General features: G+C 44.5%; 1 long non-coding RNA gene across 1 annotated transcript; it reads right to left on the bottom strand.

The window, feature by feature from the left end:
- Positions 1 to 3,679: 3,679 nt before the first annotated feature.
- LOC146573717 (uncharacterized) lies at positions 3,680 to 12,505 on the bottom strand. Its single transcript, XR_014892420.1, has 3 exons — positions 12,255 to 12,505; positions 3,865 to 4,012; positions 3,680 to 3,762 (listed from the first exon to the last, which is right to left on the bottom strand). It is a non-coding gene; the product is annotated as an uncharacterized LOC146573717 (long non-coding RNA).
- Between the last annotated feature and the right edge of the window lie 4,205 nt (positions 12,506 to 16,710).

The following is a 16,710-nucleotide window of genomic DNA, read 5'->3' as shown; positions in this document are numbered from 1 at the left end:
TAGATTACTTCGGCTGTAGGAGAGAATCTCGAGAAATCAAAGCAGTGGGCTCAGCCAGGCACTGGATCAAGAAGCGGGAGCTGTAATCATGTCTGATGGTTGATAGCAGGGAGTGGAGAGTGTCAGTGTGAGGACTCTCACTGTGTGGCTCGCATCTGCCTCAAATACTCTGTCATCACTCAGCCAGGTTTGCTTTAACTGCGGCGCTGAGCGGCTGCGGTTTTCACACGTGCAACCTTCAGGTGTTGGTAATGGACCCTTTGGTAGCCATCCCGAAGGTCCTCGACTCTGGAAACAATATGAACAGCTGGATGTGTCTGTACACACGCAATCAATGTTGGGTGAGCTATTTACAGAGCTTAATTGTGCAACAGAAGAACACTGCTCTCTGGAGAGAAAGGCGAATTGCATCACAGCTAGTGAAAAACAGAAATTCCTATTAGAGACATTGCTTACCAAAACACTGTAGGCTACAAACACTTGGAATCTATCAGCTTGGTGCAACATTGAAGGTTTTTCACAAGTTTATGCGACACACAAATGCTAATTTCAATTGATATATTGAAAACACTGCCTAAGGGAAGCATGTACAATGCAAAGAGTAATGGAGCCAGCACAGAACCATGTGGAACTCCGTGACTAACGTTTGCGTTACTGAATTATTTCCTGTAGTTATTAGAAATTTGCATTGCAACATAACCTGAGATGCTTGCACATAATTGCTAGGCAACAGTATATGCGCACATACCAGCACAAATATGGGACACTTTATTTTTGTACTATTTATACTGTGTGGGAAACTGTAATTTTACATTACAATTTGTAGACACTTCTCACTTTCACCTGATTGGTCTGAATAAGTCTGCTCCGCCGTGTCCATGTGTGCTACAAGTCAGAGGTGGGACCAAGTCATTGTTTTGCAAGTCTCAAGTCTTTATCCTCAAGTCTCAAGTCAAGTCTCAAGTAATGTCAGGCAAGTCAGAGTCGAGTCTCAAGTCACTGGTGTAAAAGTCCGAGTAAAGTCACAAGTCTGAAATTTTCAATTTTCAGTTTTTGAATTTCAAGTCCTTTCGAGTCTTTAAAAAAAAAAATGAAAAAAAAAATGTTGCAGTTATGCTAAATGTAAATATTAGACCATGTAATTTTTAAATCTGTGTTTTTCTCAACACATGACAAAATAGTGAACTTAGAAAATATACACAAATTGTGAAATTCCACCTCTTTAAAATGCAGCTCAATTAAACCTAGCTCCAAGAATAATTTTCACCGACAGTTCTGAGATAAGCTGCATGTTATTCTTGGATGCGGTTGTAGGACCGGCTTTAAAATCGCATGACAAAAATATCATACACAAAAAAAACTGCATCACCAACGTAGCCTGGACAACATTTGCTAGTTAGATGAAGTCAGCTATCTCATTGTAGCATATTTATATGCATATTTATAATCATACGGTTCTTGGAGTGAGTGCATACACTCATGAAGTTTAGTAACTTCAGGTCACTGCAACAAGCCCAGGTACAGTTTACCGCCGGATGGGTGCAGGACCTTGAAATGCACCGTGTAGAACGAAAGACCATCGTACGTATCATAAGTTTACCAGTCTCACAAATCGTCTTCATAAATACACATTCATTAACCGTTTATTAATAGGACCTTTGAGCTCAACGGTAATTAATTAGTAGTGGAAATCATTTCTGGTAGCATCACAGAAATGTAGCAGTGACAATAATACTGTATGCTGTAATCGTACTGGGCAATTAGTGATACAAAAAACCTGTTTTATCCTGTGAATAAAAGTATGTGTTTTTGTCAATGTACCATAATAACAGAAGCGAAACGCAATATTGTGTCAGGACAATTCACTATTTATGCACAATAAATAAAGGAGCATAGCGCGACAATTTCTGTTCAGCGCCAGACTTGCTTGTAACCTATATCACCAATTATGTTATGAAAATGACGCATTAACTACAACAGCAGACTTGCCTTTGTGTAAATGCTTGGAGCAGACTAACCTGTGAGCTGGAGTGTTCTGGGACGTTATATTTGGTCTTTGAATGGCTGCAATCCAGGCCATCCGTCGCGTCTTTGTTACTTCGGAAACATGGCTTGAACAATTTCTCTTCAACGACGTAATCCGATAACAACCGATCTCTTTACCCGTCGGCTTCCCGTGGCTGTCATGCGACCGGCTATTGCAGTTAATAATACAACAGCTTCTTGACATTTTTGTGTTTCCTTTTATCGCTGTATAACTGATTTTAATTGAAAGCCTGCGTGTGCTAGTACCTCTTGCCACGAGTTCCCAGAATCCTTTGCGGTTTTACCCCTGAATGACGTCACATTTTCAATCTCTATATAATATGCATGTTAAATTTTATATTTGGGGTGAAATATCAAGTCTTTTCAAGTAAACCGGTTCAAGTCCAATTCAAGTCCCAAGTCATTGGTGTAAAAGTCCAAGTCAAGTCACAAGTCTTAGAACATTTTTTCAAGTCAAGTCTAAAGTCATAAAATTAATGACTCGAGTCTGACTCGAGTCCAAGTCATGTGACTCGAGTCCACACCTCTGCTACAAGTGCTGATGATATCAGTTAGGAATTTGTTTTCCATTGCATGAGGAAATGGACATGTGCTAGGAGAGCATGTGAAAAATGTCAATTTCATCAGTCTCACAATCACTGCATGATAGATAGCAGACACCTATTTTTAAATGTTAGTAGTGCATTTGCATGATGATATCTCTGCCCCAGCCCCATACACATTATGAATCCCCTTTATAGATGTGAATAGAGGATACTCAGAGGTTTTCCTCTGAGTATTAGCAAGTCATGCAGGTATTGTATATGCAGGAAAACTGTGCATATACAATGCTTGCATTCACAGTGAATTGAATTTTATAGATGGTGCAAGTATAACTATAACTCTGGAATTTGTGGCTGGAGATGCTTCTGATTTTTAATCTTTATTTGTTATTTATATGTGAGGCAAGAGAGCAACAGAAACATTACACATAATCACATTTGAGTGAGTTGTGTAAATGTCCATTTATGGTTCAGATGTGTGCCTTCTTGTGACACTCAATCTGGAAAATCAACAAATTTGATTCTAATTGTCAGGATTCTCCCTGCTGTTTGAAAGCAGCAGTTTGATAGTTTATACCATTGCTACTTAGAAACCTGCAGCTGAGGCTACTTTGGATCAATTACTGCACAGCAGATTCTAACTGTGACTGCTTCACTGAGGGGAAAAGACGCAAAATGATCATGGAAAGTTTGAAAAGCACTTTTCGGTTCCATCTAGGTACATTATATTTATCTGTATTGCTTCTGTCGACAGCTTAATGCCCACTGGTTTTTCTCCTATTATCTAAAATTCAGCATTTCTCTTGAGCACTGGGCTTAGACGCATTAGATCTAAGAGTTGTCATAGTTACCCAAGATATTATTACCGGAAACATTATAATAAACATCCACTTATCATGGTTCCAATAATTTAGTATTTCCTCTTAAATGTATTTTAGTCTTGTCGATTCCATACCCTTAGTGTTCATTTTTTATGTGATTTTTTATAATATTTAATTAAAATTACAAGTTTTATCCAAAACCCTGAACTTTCCATGAACCTTACCAAAATGTTCTTTTTATGGAAAATGTCAGACACCGGGGTACCTTAAGGTCAAATCAGGTTGATGCTGAAATTAAAAAGTGTGTTCTTCACCTTTGTTGATGTTTTTTTTTTAAGCAGCAGCCGTAGAACCTCAGAAAAAAATACATAAAAGCAAGATGTTGGTGAAGCAGTCATTTGTGAGATTGTATGCTGACACGTAAATGATTTAGTTCAGTTTTGAGCTTTACCAACCCTGGTCTCAGAGCTCCTGCTTCTATTCTACGATCTTGGCCCCTTTTAAACTCCGTCACTTCTGTCTGCCTCTTCTTCACCTTTCCTGCTCTTATGGAGTCTCATCAATCTGCCGCGCTCTTCCTCTCCTCTGCTCTCTCCTCCTAGCCTGAAAGAAATACAGTCAGCATATGTTAATCAACCGATCCATATCTCTCATTTTTGACATGATGAATGTGCATTTAAGATGTTATTTATCAGTGTGTTTTAAACATATACAGCTCATATTCGTTTAACTTTTGAGGAACATTCAGCAAATATGTTATTGAAAGCTTAAAGTTATACATAGCTGAGGGGAGTCACTGCTATAAGTGACAGATGGGTGCCCTTCTCTGGTTCAACATTCAGCTGTATTCAAGTTGTGGTTAAAGAATTGGCCATTCCATTTCTCTGGTAAATATTCATTTCTTTTTTCAGGCTACTCAGAATTAGAGTTCTAGTTTTTATCATAGTGAATTACAGGTTAACCTTACCAAATAAGGTAATATGGCACCAGCACAGAGCTTCAAGCGGTAGTTCAGTAACAGACCGGTCCAATTCTAGTCTTTATGCTAAGCTGTGTCAAAAAACAACCTGTGAAAATCACGTAGTATGAAATAGCCACAGAGCAGTCTGAAATCCATATAGTGAATTCACTTGGTGACAGCAGTGACACTAGCGCCGACGTTCCTCTGACTGTGTGTTTTTCAATTTACAGCTTTTCCAATAAATGTTGCTTTGTCATTGAGCCTTGGGTCTGCTATATATGAATGAGTATCCCTGCGCTGTGTGCGCTGGGTCACGGGGTCACATGATTAACTCGAGGATAATGAATTCATGTGAACTCCTGTGCAGCAGCACCTTGGACAAAGGTGAAAAGATTTCCCTATAATTTGAAAGCCATAAAGAACAGCAGTGTGTACTTAACCAGCGTTTTATGCATTACATCCTACATATCATGCCATGACCCCAGTCCATTACAATGGCAATGTCAAAGGCTTAAAAATGCTCTATTGTGTGTCAGTACTTCTAATGGAAAGCGCAGCAGGGAATAGAGGCAAGCCTCTCTCCGGGCATCGCCATTTGTTGAACGATGAATAGAGGAGAGGGAGGGTCAATGACTTAAACCACAAGGTGGGGTTTTAAGAGCTGCAGTGATGTGAGAGAGCCTTTTTTTCACCAGACAAAGCACTCCAACAGTGTTTCATCTAAATCAAAGTTATAAATAATACAAGTCTCAAATTAACGTCAGAATTGCCTCGAAGGTCTTGTGCTAGAAAAAAAAGCACATTAAGTAAAGAGGAAAAATGGACTCTTTTATCCTTCGATATAAATTTCCCCCCTAAGTTCCCCGAAACAATGCTGTAAGGCTGACATCACCAAAGCAAAGGAAACACTGGCTCCAATTAGCGGGGAGGTGATAACACAGCCACATGCTACACACTCAGAAATTAAAGTACCTTATTATATCTTTAGGGATACAATGTCTTGTCAGTGGGGTGATACTTTCTGAAATAAGACCATGCTGACTCATACCCTTGTGGTTTGTACATTACAGAGACCAGTGTTGATCTTCTGGTGGCAGTTTTGCAGCTTAGTTTATCAACAAATATAAATGTTGCTCTATAAATATTGCTAAAGTAGGTACCTTTCACAGCTTCTGAACATACGTATGTTTTTAGCCCTTGACATAGTTAACTTGAGATCCAATAGCCATAGGAAGTACTTTCTTGTAGGGACAGAATTGGACTTTTATACTAACCCAATATTTGAAAAAGTATCACCTGATGCCAGCCACTCACCATTTCTTATATTTAGCCTGGGAAATGGTAAACAGGTTCGGTGAATTATCCTAATGTGTAAATATACATGCAAATATACTATAGAAGGCAAAAGCTGTTTTTCTAACAAGGCTTAAAATAAATATTTGTCTGTCGCGCAGCCTGAATGCTCCTAGTCATTTTTTTCTCCTGTCTTCTTCTTCAGGACATTGAAAGCTCTTCTTTGGATGCTGGTGGACTTTTGTTCTGTTCTCTGCCGAGATGATTCCACGCCGTTTCATTAATGTTGAGCTCCGGGCTTCTGAGGAGGCCAATTGATGACTGACGGTTTTGTTTTTCTAGGTATGCTTTTACTGCTTTGGCAGTGTGTTTTGGATTTCTGCCACAATGACAATGAAGATTTGCCAATTAGATCTTGGATATAAGCATCTGACTGGTACAGTCATGGTGGATCAAAATCTGATGGTACTTTTATGTTTTCATAATTCTATAAATTTGATAAGATCTCCAGCACCACTGGCTGAAAATGCAGCCCCAATTCATGACCGTGTTTTACAGACGGCTGCAGACACTCACTGCTCCTCTATATGTATTGTTTATGTTTTAAACCACAAATTTCCATTTTTTATTCATTTCCCTCCTCGTTTCCCTTTCATCAGAACGGTTTCTTCACATCCACCCTTCAACTGCAAGCATTTCTGATTTTTGAATGAACAATAGATGGATCAGCTAAAGGGCCAGATCTCTTCCTGTATCAGGTCTTTGCTGACTACTATTCCTATTGAATAGTATTTTTGTCCTATGTGAATAGTATCTGCAAGGACATGACTTGCAGATACATAATGTACATTTCAGAATTATACAAAAATACCTTTTCGGGGAAAACAAAATGGGTTGACATTATAAAACTGTTCTACAGCAATGAAGGTTGATCAAGCCTTGAAAGCTGGTGCTACCAATTCCTACAGGTACTTCAACTTTTCTGGAATACTTACAACCCCCTCTGTCTGCATAAAAACACATAAAAGTTGGAACACACTGTGGTATCATACCCTCGTGAGCATCAGTTGAACAGTATTGTACTGCAGAATGAATTGTATTGATATAAAATGGTTAGAAAAAACCAATTAACAGTGGAAGAGAGACAGACCATCATAACACTTAAAATGTAGGTCTTTTCTACAGAGAAATTGCAAAGAAATTCAAGGTGTCAGTGAGTACAGTTCCTTCACCATCAAAGACTCAGAAACTGGAAAACTCTGACAGGAAGAGGTCTGGCAGACCTAAAGCCTCAACTGAATCAGAGGACAAGTTTCTGAGAGTTAACAGCTTGTGTGATAGGCGACAGGACAACAGCTTCAAGCACAGCTTCATAGTGGTCGTAGTAGCAAGTCTCAGTTTCAGCTGTGAAGAGAAGACTTCGAGCTGCAGGTTTGACAGGACGAGTTGCAGGAAGAAAGCCTTTGTTAAGATTTCAGAATAAGACTTGGCTTGCCTGGGCCATGAAACAACGCCATTGGACTACTGAAGACTGGAAGAAGGTGTTATGGATGAATCAAAATCTTCGGTTCATCACACAGGATCTTTGTGAGCCGTCGAGTAGGTGAAAGGATGGTTCCACAGTGTGTGGCATCAGCGTGATGGTCTGGGACTTTTTGCTGGATCCAGGGTCGGTGACTTGTACAGAGTGAGAGGCAGCCTGAACCAAAGCAGCTACCACAGCATTCTGCAGCGCCATGCAGTACCCTCTATGCACCTAGTTGGTCAGGGGTTCATCCTACAGCAAGATAATGACCCAAAACACGAGTCCAGCTATGACAGAACTACCTCGGGAAAAAAGAACAAGATGCTAAGCTTGAAAACATGGAGTGGTCAGCACAGACTCCAGACTTAAACCACATCAAGCTGGTTTGGGATGAACTGGACAGAAGAGTGAAAGCAAAGCAACCTACAAGTGTCACATTTATGGGAACTTCTGCAGCAGATATGGGAAGAACTTTCTGAAGAATATTTGACTTCTATTGAAGAAAGAACACGGGTGTGTTCAGCTGTTATATCTGCCAAAGGCGGCTACTTTGATGAGTCAAAAGTTTAGAATCTATAAATTGATTCCATGATTTTTTTTTAACTCCAATTGCTTATTTGTAGTATACTTTCATTTCAATATATACCCGTATGTGCCAACTTACACCTTCTTTATTCCATTTTTCACAGTCTCAGCTAAAGAAATGGGAAAAAAAATATGTGTTTTTGCAGGATAAGCTGCTAGTAACAAAGTAATTAAAGAAAAAATGATAAGAAAATCTGACTCCTTGGATGCAAAGACAGCTGGGATAGGCTCCAGCTCCCCCTGGGACCCTGAAAAGGATAAGTGGCAGAGAATGGATGGATGGATGTGGCTTGAGACTTTTGCACAATAATCAATATGTTCCTTGAAAGACAGGTGGCCTCATAATGCAGATTTCTGCATGTTTGGGTGGAGTATTACAGTATGAATCCGGCACTAAATCCAATTATTCATTGTTATGTCTTTAATCAACAATGAAGTTTAAGAAGCTCTACATACTATTTTTGAAGAGTTTCTAGTGTTCCTAAAATAGACTTTCATGAATTAATTCTTCCAGCAGTTTGTAGTGGCATTAATGAAGCACCTTTTCAACTGTTCACATAACTCTGGTTTGATTCCAGCCTTTGATGGCTCTGCCAGGTTTTGGGCCATGATTCCCCCCGGGCCATTCCAGTATTCCTTGATCTGTTTCCTCAAGAGACAGAAATGTAAAGCCCCTTCCTGGCCTGCTGCAGTCTCCATCATACATCAGAAGTAGAAATTAAACCAGTGGATGTCTGATTCATACAATCGGGTGATGAGAAATTCTGCATCACAGTGGCAGTGAGGAGCTCTGCTCTGTAGACCAGCATTTTACTTGGAGTGCTGTTGAAATTCCAGTGCCAGCACAGGCCTGCTACTCTTTCAAAGTGCTCAGGCGTCTGGGACATTTGTGGGACTGATCTAAACATATCACACTTGTGCTGCAAATGAATTGCTCCCTTAGGTCTCCAAAACTGTCAGCAACTCACTTTGTATGAGAGCTTCATTCATCAACACATTTTTTACCCTGAGAGCAGCAACCTTTTAAAAAAAAAAAGGGAGTCGAAATGAAGCAAAACTTGTCACGGACGAGAATGCGGTGGACTCAAGAGCAGACTCAATTTGCTTAGAACTGTGTATAATTTATTGAAAAGAACAAAACTTGAACGGAACTGGGTTTAACAAAAACCATACGCAGAAAACTAAAGGAAATCCGTGGGCGGAGAAACCGGCGTAGAGCACGGGGAGACTTCTAACGGGAACTTCTGTAAACACAGGGGAGAAATGTTACTGAATGGGAAACAAACGAGTAAGGGACAAAGGTACGGAGTGCCAGTGAATAGTCTTGGGCTTACTTGGCGACCCTAGTCATTTAACGGGGAAAAGGCTGCCAGGGGTGTATTCCAAAGAGGGTCAAGAGTGGAGAGTCCGGTCCAGATTTCGAAGAGATGGAGAATACAGACTGAAGGGCAGGCTGAGGAGAAGTGGAGTATATAATCCTCGGGTTCCGAGCAGATGGGAGGACAGGATGGAGACCAAAAACAGCACTACTGGTGAGTGCGATGGGTGGAGAATCTGAAGAATACAGGAAACAAAAACATATTAACACCCGTTGTCCAGGCCGATACGCCGGAGCGACAGAGCGGCGACGATCCGCATAATCCCGTTGCCGGTCGACAGTTGCAAGGAGAGCCCGCCGGACCCTCCGCCACACCCGCCGGCAGCGTTGAAGGTGATGCTGGACCGAAGGAACAGCCAAATCCGCCCCATCCTCTGGGAACAACAGTGGCTGATATCCCAGCGAGGCCTCAAAGGGCGACAAACCCGTCGCCGAAGACGTGAGAGAATTATGGGCATACTCCACCCAAGGCAACTGAGACGACCAGGCCGCCGGGTTCAGTGACGAGACGCAGCGAAGAGCGGATTCCAACTCCTGGTTCAAACGCTCAGTCTGGCCATTGGTCTGCGGATGGAAACCAGAACTCAAGTTGACCTTGGCACCCAGGGCCGTACAGAAGGCCTTCCACACTCGGGAGACAAACTGAGGCCCCCTGTCAGACACAATCTCCGAGGGTATGCCATGAAGACGGAACACATGGTCTGTAAGGAGCTGGGTGGTCTTTGCAGCCGTCGGCAGCTTGTCCAGGGCCACGAAGTGAGCCGCCTTGGAAAACCGATCAACTATGGACAGAACCACCGTCTTCCCCGAAGAGGCTGGGAGGCCGGTAACAAAATCCAAGGCGATATGAGACCAAGGCCTATGCGGGGTACTCAGCGGTCGGAGTAAGCCAGACGGGGGCCGATTAGAGGTCTTGTTACGGGCACAAACGGAACAGGCAGCTACATAAGCCTTCACATCCTTGTCCATAGAACGCCACCAGAAATACCTCTTCAACAAAGCCGTGGTCCTACTCACTCCCGGATGGCAAGTAAACCGGGCTGTATGGATCCAATGGATAACAGCCGACCGGGCGGCAGAGGGCACAAAACGCCGACCGGGCGGGCCGGTTCCCAGATCAACGTCGTCCCGTAGTCCTTGGCGTATAGCCTCCTCCACATCCCAGGTGAGGGAGCCAATCCTGCAGGTGGAAGGGAGAATGAGCTCCGGGTCCCGGGAGTCCGAGTCCGAGGAGTACTGGCGAGACAGAGCATCGGGTTTAAGATTCCTGGAACCAGGGCGATAGGAAATATCAAAGTTAAATCGAGCAAAGAAAAGGGACCACCGAGCCTGGCGGGAGTTCAGTCTTTTAGCCGTTCTGAGATAAGTCAGATTCTTGTGATCTGTCCAGATGATAAATGGATGTTCCGACCCCTCCAGCCAGTGGCGCCACTCCTCCAAAGCCAACTTAATGGCCAGGAGCTCCCTATCCCCAACGTCATAGTTCTGTTCGGCAGGAGAAAGGCGTCGAGAAAAATAGGCGCAGGGCTGGAGCTTGCCACGAGGACCAGAACGCTGAGACAGCACAGCCCCCACCCCCACACTTGAAGCATCAACCTCCACCACAAACTGCCTACTCGTGTCAGGATGGACTAAAACAGGAGCCGAAGTGAAAAGTCGCTTGAGTGTGGCAAAGGCCGAGTGAGCCTCGGGGGACCAAACGAAGGGGACCCGGGAGGAAGTAAGGCGAGTGAGAGGCGCAGCCACCCGACTGTAGTCCCTGACAAAACGCCTGTAGAAATTTGCGAAGCCAAGGAACTGCTGCAGCTGTCTACGCGAACCAGGAACGGGCCACTCCACCACTGCCTTAACTTTTACAGGGTCCGTCTTCACCTGCCCTTCCGCCAGTAAGTAGCCCAGAAACGAGATAGACGAGACATGAAAGTCACACTTCTCGGCCTTCACATAAAGGCGGTTCTCCAACAGTCGCTGCAGCACACTCCGGACATGCACCCGATGTTCCTCAAGGGACTGAGAAAAAAATCAGAATGTCGTCCAGATAAACAAACACAAAAACATTCAAAAAATCCCGGAGCACGTCATTCACCAGTGCCTGGAAGACTGCAGGGGCATTGGTGAGGCCAAACGGCATCACCAGGTATTCAAAATGCCCCAGAGGAGTGTTAAAAGCAGTCTTCCACTCGTCACCCTCCCTTATGCGGACAAGGTGGTATGCATTCCTCAAGTCCAACTTAGAGAAGACAGTGGCCCCGTGGAGGGGTTTGAAAGCTGAACTGATCAAAGGCAGGGGATACCTGTTCCTAATCGTGATCGCATTAAGGCCCCTATAATCAATGCACGGCCGGAGCGACGCATCCTTTTTAGAAACAAAAAAGAAACCAGCGGCCACCGGTGAAGAAGAAGGACGAATGAGACCGGCCGCCAGCGAATCCCGGACGTACGTCTCCATAGTCCCCCTCTCCGAACGGGACAGGTTATAGAGACGGCTGGAGGGCAGAGGGGCACTGGGGAGGAGATCAATAGCACAATCGTAGGGCCGATGAGGAGGCAGCGACAGAGCCCTGTCTTTACTGAACACTTCTTGTAGATCATGATATTCAGGAGGGACAGAGGAAAGGTCAGGGGGGGAGACAACCACTGGAGGAGAAACAAAAGCCCCCGAGGGCAGAGCTGACTTTAAACAGTTGGCGAGACAAAACAAACTCCAACTCGCTACTTTCTTCCCTGCCCAGTCAATGTGCGGATTGTGCTTCTGCAACCACGGAAAACCAAGGATCACTGGCACGTCAAGTGAAGAGGTGGCAAAGAGAGTTATGTCTTCCTGATGATTACCTGACGTGACTAACTTGACAGGCGCGGTCCGGTGAGTGATCATCGCGAACACCTCATTATTCAGAGCGGCGGCCGGGATCGGAGGCTCGAGCGGAATGAGGGGCAAATCGAACGATTTAGCCACCGCAGCATCTATCAAATTCTGCTCCGACCCGGAGTCAACGAGAGCACGGAGAGAATGAGCCTTAGTACCGGACATCAACGAAACCGAAAGCAAAAAACGGGGTTTATCACTCTTAAAAACACTGCCCACCCGTAACCCCGGACTTACCGGCGGGCCACGCCTTTTGGCCGGACTGGGCAAACAGCGATGCGATGGCCGCTTCCCCCGCAGTAGAAGCACTCTCCGGCTCGGAAACGCCGCTCCCGCTCCTCAGGAGTGAGCCGAGCGCGGCCAATCTGCATAGGCTCAGGGGAAGGAGATCGAGAACGGACGGATGATGTCACCGGAAGCGACGGGGGTAACGCCGAAACGGCCGCGGGTCGAAACAGAGACGGAGAGGGTTTGGACCGCCTCTCAGCGTCTCTCTCCCTCAGTCGACTATCGATCCTGAGAGCAAGAGAGGCAAGCGCTTCAAACGTGGCCGGCTCGTCGTGCACAGCCAGCTGATCCTTCAGTTGTTCGGAAAGGGACGCTAGGAAAATACCCCGCAGCGCAGCATCCGGCCAACCCGCTTCAACAGCAGCGGTGCGGAACTCGATCGCATATTCCGCAACGCTGCGTTTTCCCTGGCGGAGTCCCAACAGCCTCTTAGCTGCAGTACCCTCAGAGATCGGGTGAGCGAACGTAGCCTTGAATTCCTTGAGGAAGTCCTCATAGGAACACGAGGCAATAGGATGAGAAAACAAAAACGCCTCAGCCCACGCAAGCGCCTTACCCCTAAGCAACCCAACAAAATGGGAAATCTTGGCAGCCTCATTAGGAAACGCGTGCGGCGTGCGATTGACGAACAACGACCACTGAAACAGGAACCCCCCACACAGCCCCAGCTCTCCATGAAAAGGCTCCGGTGGAGGAGAAGAGATGCCCCGATAAGCCGATTCAGGACGCGCAACGGCGGGTGCAGGCAACGGTCCCGGCTGACTAGGAAAAACGGGTGGATTAGGCTCCCTGATTTCTGACAACCGGGTAAGTAACTCCTCCTGTTTTTCACTGATAGCATTACACTGGTCCATTAAGGACGTCAAAGTCTGTTCATGCCGTCCTAACACCGCGCCCTGTTTGTTAATGGCGGCGCGAATTGGGTCCGCTGAGTCCATTAGTGGCCAGTACGTTCTGTCACGGACGAGAATGCGGTGGACTCAAGAACAGACTCAATTTGCTTAGAACTGTGTATAATTTATTGAAAAGAACAAAACTTGAACGGAACTGGGTTTAACAAAAACCATACGCAGAAAACTAAAGGAAATCCGTGGGCGGAGAAACCGGCGTAGAGCACGGGGAGACTTCTAACGGGAACTTCTGTAAACACAGGGGAGAAATGTTACTGAATGGGAAACAAACGAGTAAGGGACAAAGGTACGGAGTGCCAGTGAATAGTCTTGGGCTTACTTGGCGACCCTAGTCATTTAACGGGGAAAAGGCTGCCAGGGGTGTATTCCAAAGAGGGTCAAGAGTGGAGAGTCCGGTCCAGATTTCGAAGAGATGGAGAATACAGACTGAAGGGCAGGCTGAGGAGAAGTGGAGTATATAATCCTCGGGTTCCGAGCAGATGGGAGGACAGGATGGAGACCAAAAACAGCACTACTGGTGAGTGCGATGGGTGGAGAATCTGAAGAATACAGGAAACAAAAACATATTAACCCAAGGTCCAGATATACAGAGTCAGAGCTCAGAGGAGGCCGAGTTTACCACAGATGGTAGCAGGACGAACTGGCGAGGAGTGGCAGGCCGTGCTGGCTTAAAAACCCTCTAGGTGGAGCCCCGGAGATTGACAACAGGTGATGAGCTGGCCAACTCCACTCCCAGGGACAAATGACAGGAACCTGGACCACGCCCAACCAGACACTCCCACAGCATATGACAAAACTTCTTTTTTTTTTTGAATTCCTGATTCGTCCTTTTCACCTAGTTGAATATGCACACAGGGCTGTGACGTATTTGTGCAACTAAATTAGGGCCTGTTGGGCTGTGACATTTCTCAGATCAGGTAATTTAAGTGTTAGCACTTCTAGAAGCTAGTTTCATCTTGGAAAAAAAAACAGAAACAAAAAGCAGTGTATATAAAGAAGAACAATCCCCATGTACAGATTTCAATTACACTGATAAAATTTAAAGATGTTCAATGCATTTCAGTTTCTTCCAAAATTGGCATGACTGAAAAGGCTTTTCTCTGACTCCTGTGGAAGGGGTCCTTTGAAGAAAACAAGATACTCAGTGCAGTCTGAGATAAATGTCTGATTAAAAAGATATCAGGCACAGGAAACATATTACCGTATTTCCCAGACTACAAAGCGCACCTGAATATTAGCCGCACAAGCTAAAATCAGGGGAAAATCCTGTTTTGTACATACATTAGCCGCACCTGACTAAAAGCCGCAGGTGTTTCAATGTTGACTTATCATATGTAAGAGAATATGCACAAAGGGAATTGTCAGGAAAGAGATGGCTGTTTGGAGACACACCCCTTTTATTAATATTTTGAAAAACAAGTTATGGGTACATATTTGCACATGTAGTACATAACAGTAACCTACAGCACACCAGAAAAATAGATTCGGACTACCTTTTAGGCTCAGGTGAAGTGACACGGAGAAGAAAAGTCATTCATTCACCATCTTTCTCTTCTTCCTGCGCTCTAAAACCACCAAAGTCCTCTTCTCCAATGTCGGAAACGAACAGGCTCAGGATGGCTTCGTCATCCACTCTCCGCTTCTCTCCTTCGTTGTCACTTTCAAAAAACAAAGAAATCCTCGTTGTCAGTGTCAGAGTCGAACACCCTCAGAAGGGCCGTGGCGGTGTCCTCCTCTCCATCATGCAGCAGTCCAGCCCTTCAAAATCCGTTGGTGATCGTGGATGTTTTCGCACTTTTCCACGCTGTCAGTATCCACCGGTGGAGTTGGGCATAACTTGCTTTTCGCAAGTTTATCGCCGCTCGTCATCCACGCCTCCCGCTGAATGCGTAGCGCTACTTTGAAGTTTGTTTTTCGCTCTACTTCGTACGGCACTACGTTGCCTGGCGGACGGACATGTGACTAACATACCACTCTTGAACCTCGATCCTTCCGCCAGGCAACGTAGTGCCGTACAACAGCGGAACAAACAAAACAAATCGTCTTACGATATCACAAAAATCATGGAAAATCCATAGAAAAGCCGCACCTGACTAAAAGCCGCAGGGTTCAAAGCTTGTGCAAAAAGTAGCGGCTTATAGCCCGACAATTACGGTAATCTATTATATAAAACTGGGTAACCAAAAGTTGAATCTAAAATCTGTGAAGTCACCCTTGAATACATGTTTTGTGGCGGCTAACACGGTGGACATCACCAGAAAACTGCACAGTAAAGTTTTTAGCAGAGTATGAAACTATAATGTTAAAAAAGCTACAGCAACACCAGAAGGAATTTCTCAAACACCTCCAGCCACTGTTCATTATGAGGATTTTAATTATAGAATAGAATAGAATAGAATTCAACTTTATTGTCATTGCACATGCACAGGTACAGGGCAACGAAATGCAGTTTGCATCCATCCAGAAGTGCCATAATATAGATATATTACAATATATATTAGCAATAATATAGATATGAAAGTATATTACAGAAATGGGTCTATTGTGGTATGTAGTATGTACACGGTATGAAGTATGTTATGAATATGCTATAACTATAAGTATGTACAGGCTATGAACAGGATATAAATATGAAAAAATGGAAATAAACACGATCCTCACCGTTTCAGCCCGTCTGCTTCATCGCCAAGGTTTCTCCACATCTTTAGAGCTTCACTATACAGTCATCTGAGTATGCACTTCTTCAGACAAGAAACGTTTTGAACATTCAAGCATTTACATAGCATTTATTGTATGACACTTCAGCGCTGGCTACCTTGTGACCCTACTTGAGAAGCAGTTGTGAGAGTAATGATGATTACACAGAAATGTCAACTGTCTGGGCCCAGCACTTGATGATACGTAATCCAAACTCTCAGGCAGCATGCCACTGTCTTTCTGGGGATGTGATAATTTAGTGGAGAGGTGTGGGAAGCCTGGAGTGCATGAATTTCCTCTCGGCGTTTGCGGTGGTGCTGTGAGAGGGCCCGGTGCAGACTGACATATCTAGCACAGACAGATGTTGAATGTGGGCTTGCGTGGCACCGTTTTGGAAATGTAGGCTACGGGGGGAACACGTGGCGGGGCAAAGGTAGCAGGGTACCCAGGAGAGGCAGGCAGAAGGGCTTGTATTAGAACATCTCAGATAGCTCTGCATCTACCTGGATGCATCCCAACACAGCCAGGTCAGAGGAGTGAAGCACTGGCCTCTTTGGATCCAGGTGGATCTCATGCTTGACCTCACTTCTCCATTTATCTGCAGCCATGTGACCATGCCTTGCTTTGTGCTGCAAGCAAGGCGACACCTTATTCTTCAAAAAGATGGCTGTTATGGCATTTCAGATGTGTTTATTTAGATTTTGGAAGAATGAAAACACAGAGTGATTTTGGAGTATAGTAGCACAAGTACTTGATGAAACACAAAGCTCTATAAGATGTAATCGTAATCAGATTAT

This window comes from Mchenga conophoros, linkage group LG5, assembly GCF_057382185.1.
Source record: "Mchenga conophoros isolate Kocher_MC1m ecotype Shallow Benthic linkage group LG5, M_conophoros_male_GT1.1, whole genome shotgun sequence".
In the NCBI taxonomy this organism is placed as follows: Eukaryota; Metazoa; Chordata; class Actinopteri; order Cichliformes; family Cichlidae; genus Mchenga; species Mchenga conophoros.
Note: the sequence above shows the minus strand (reverse complement) of the source record. Positions and strands in the feature narration are given on the sequence as shown.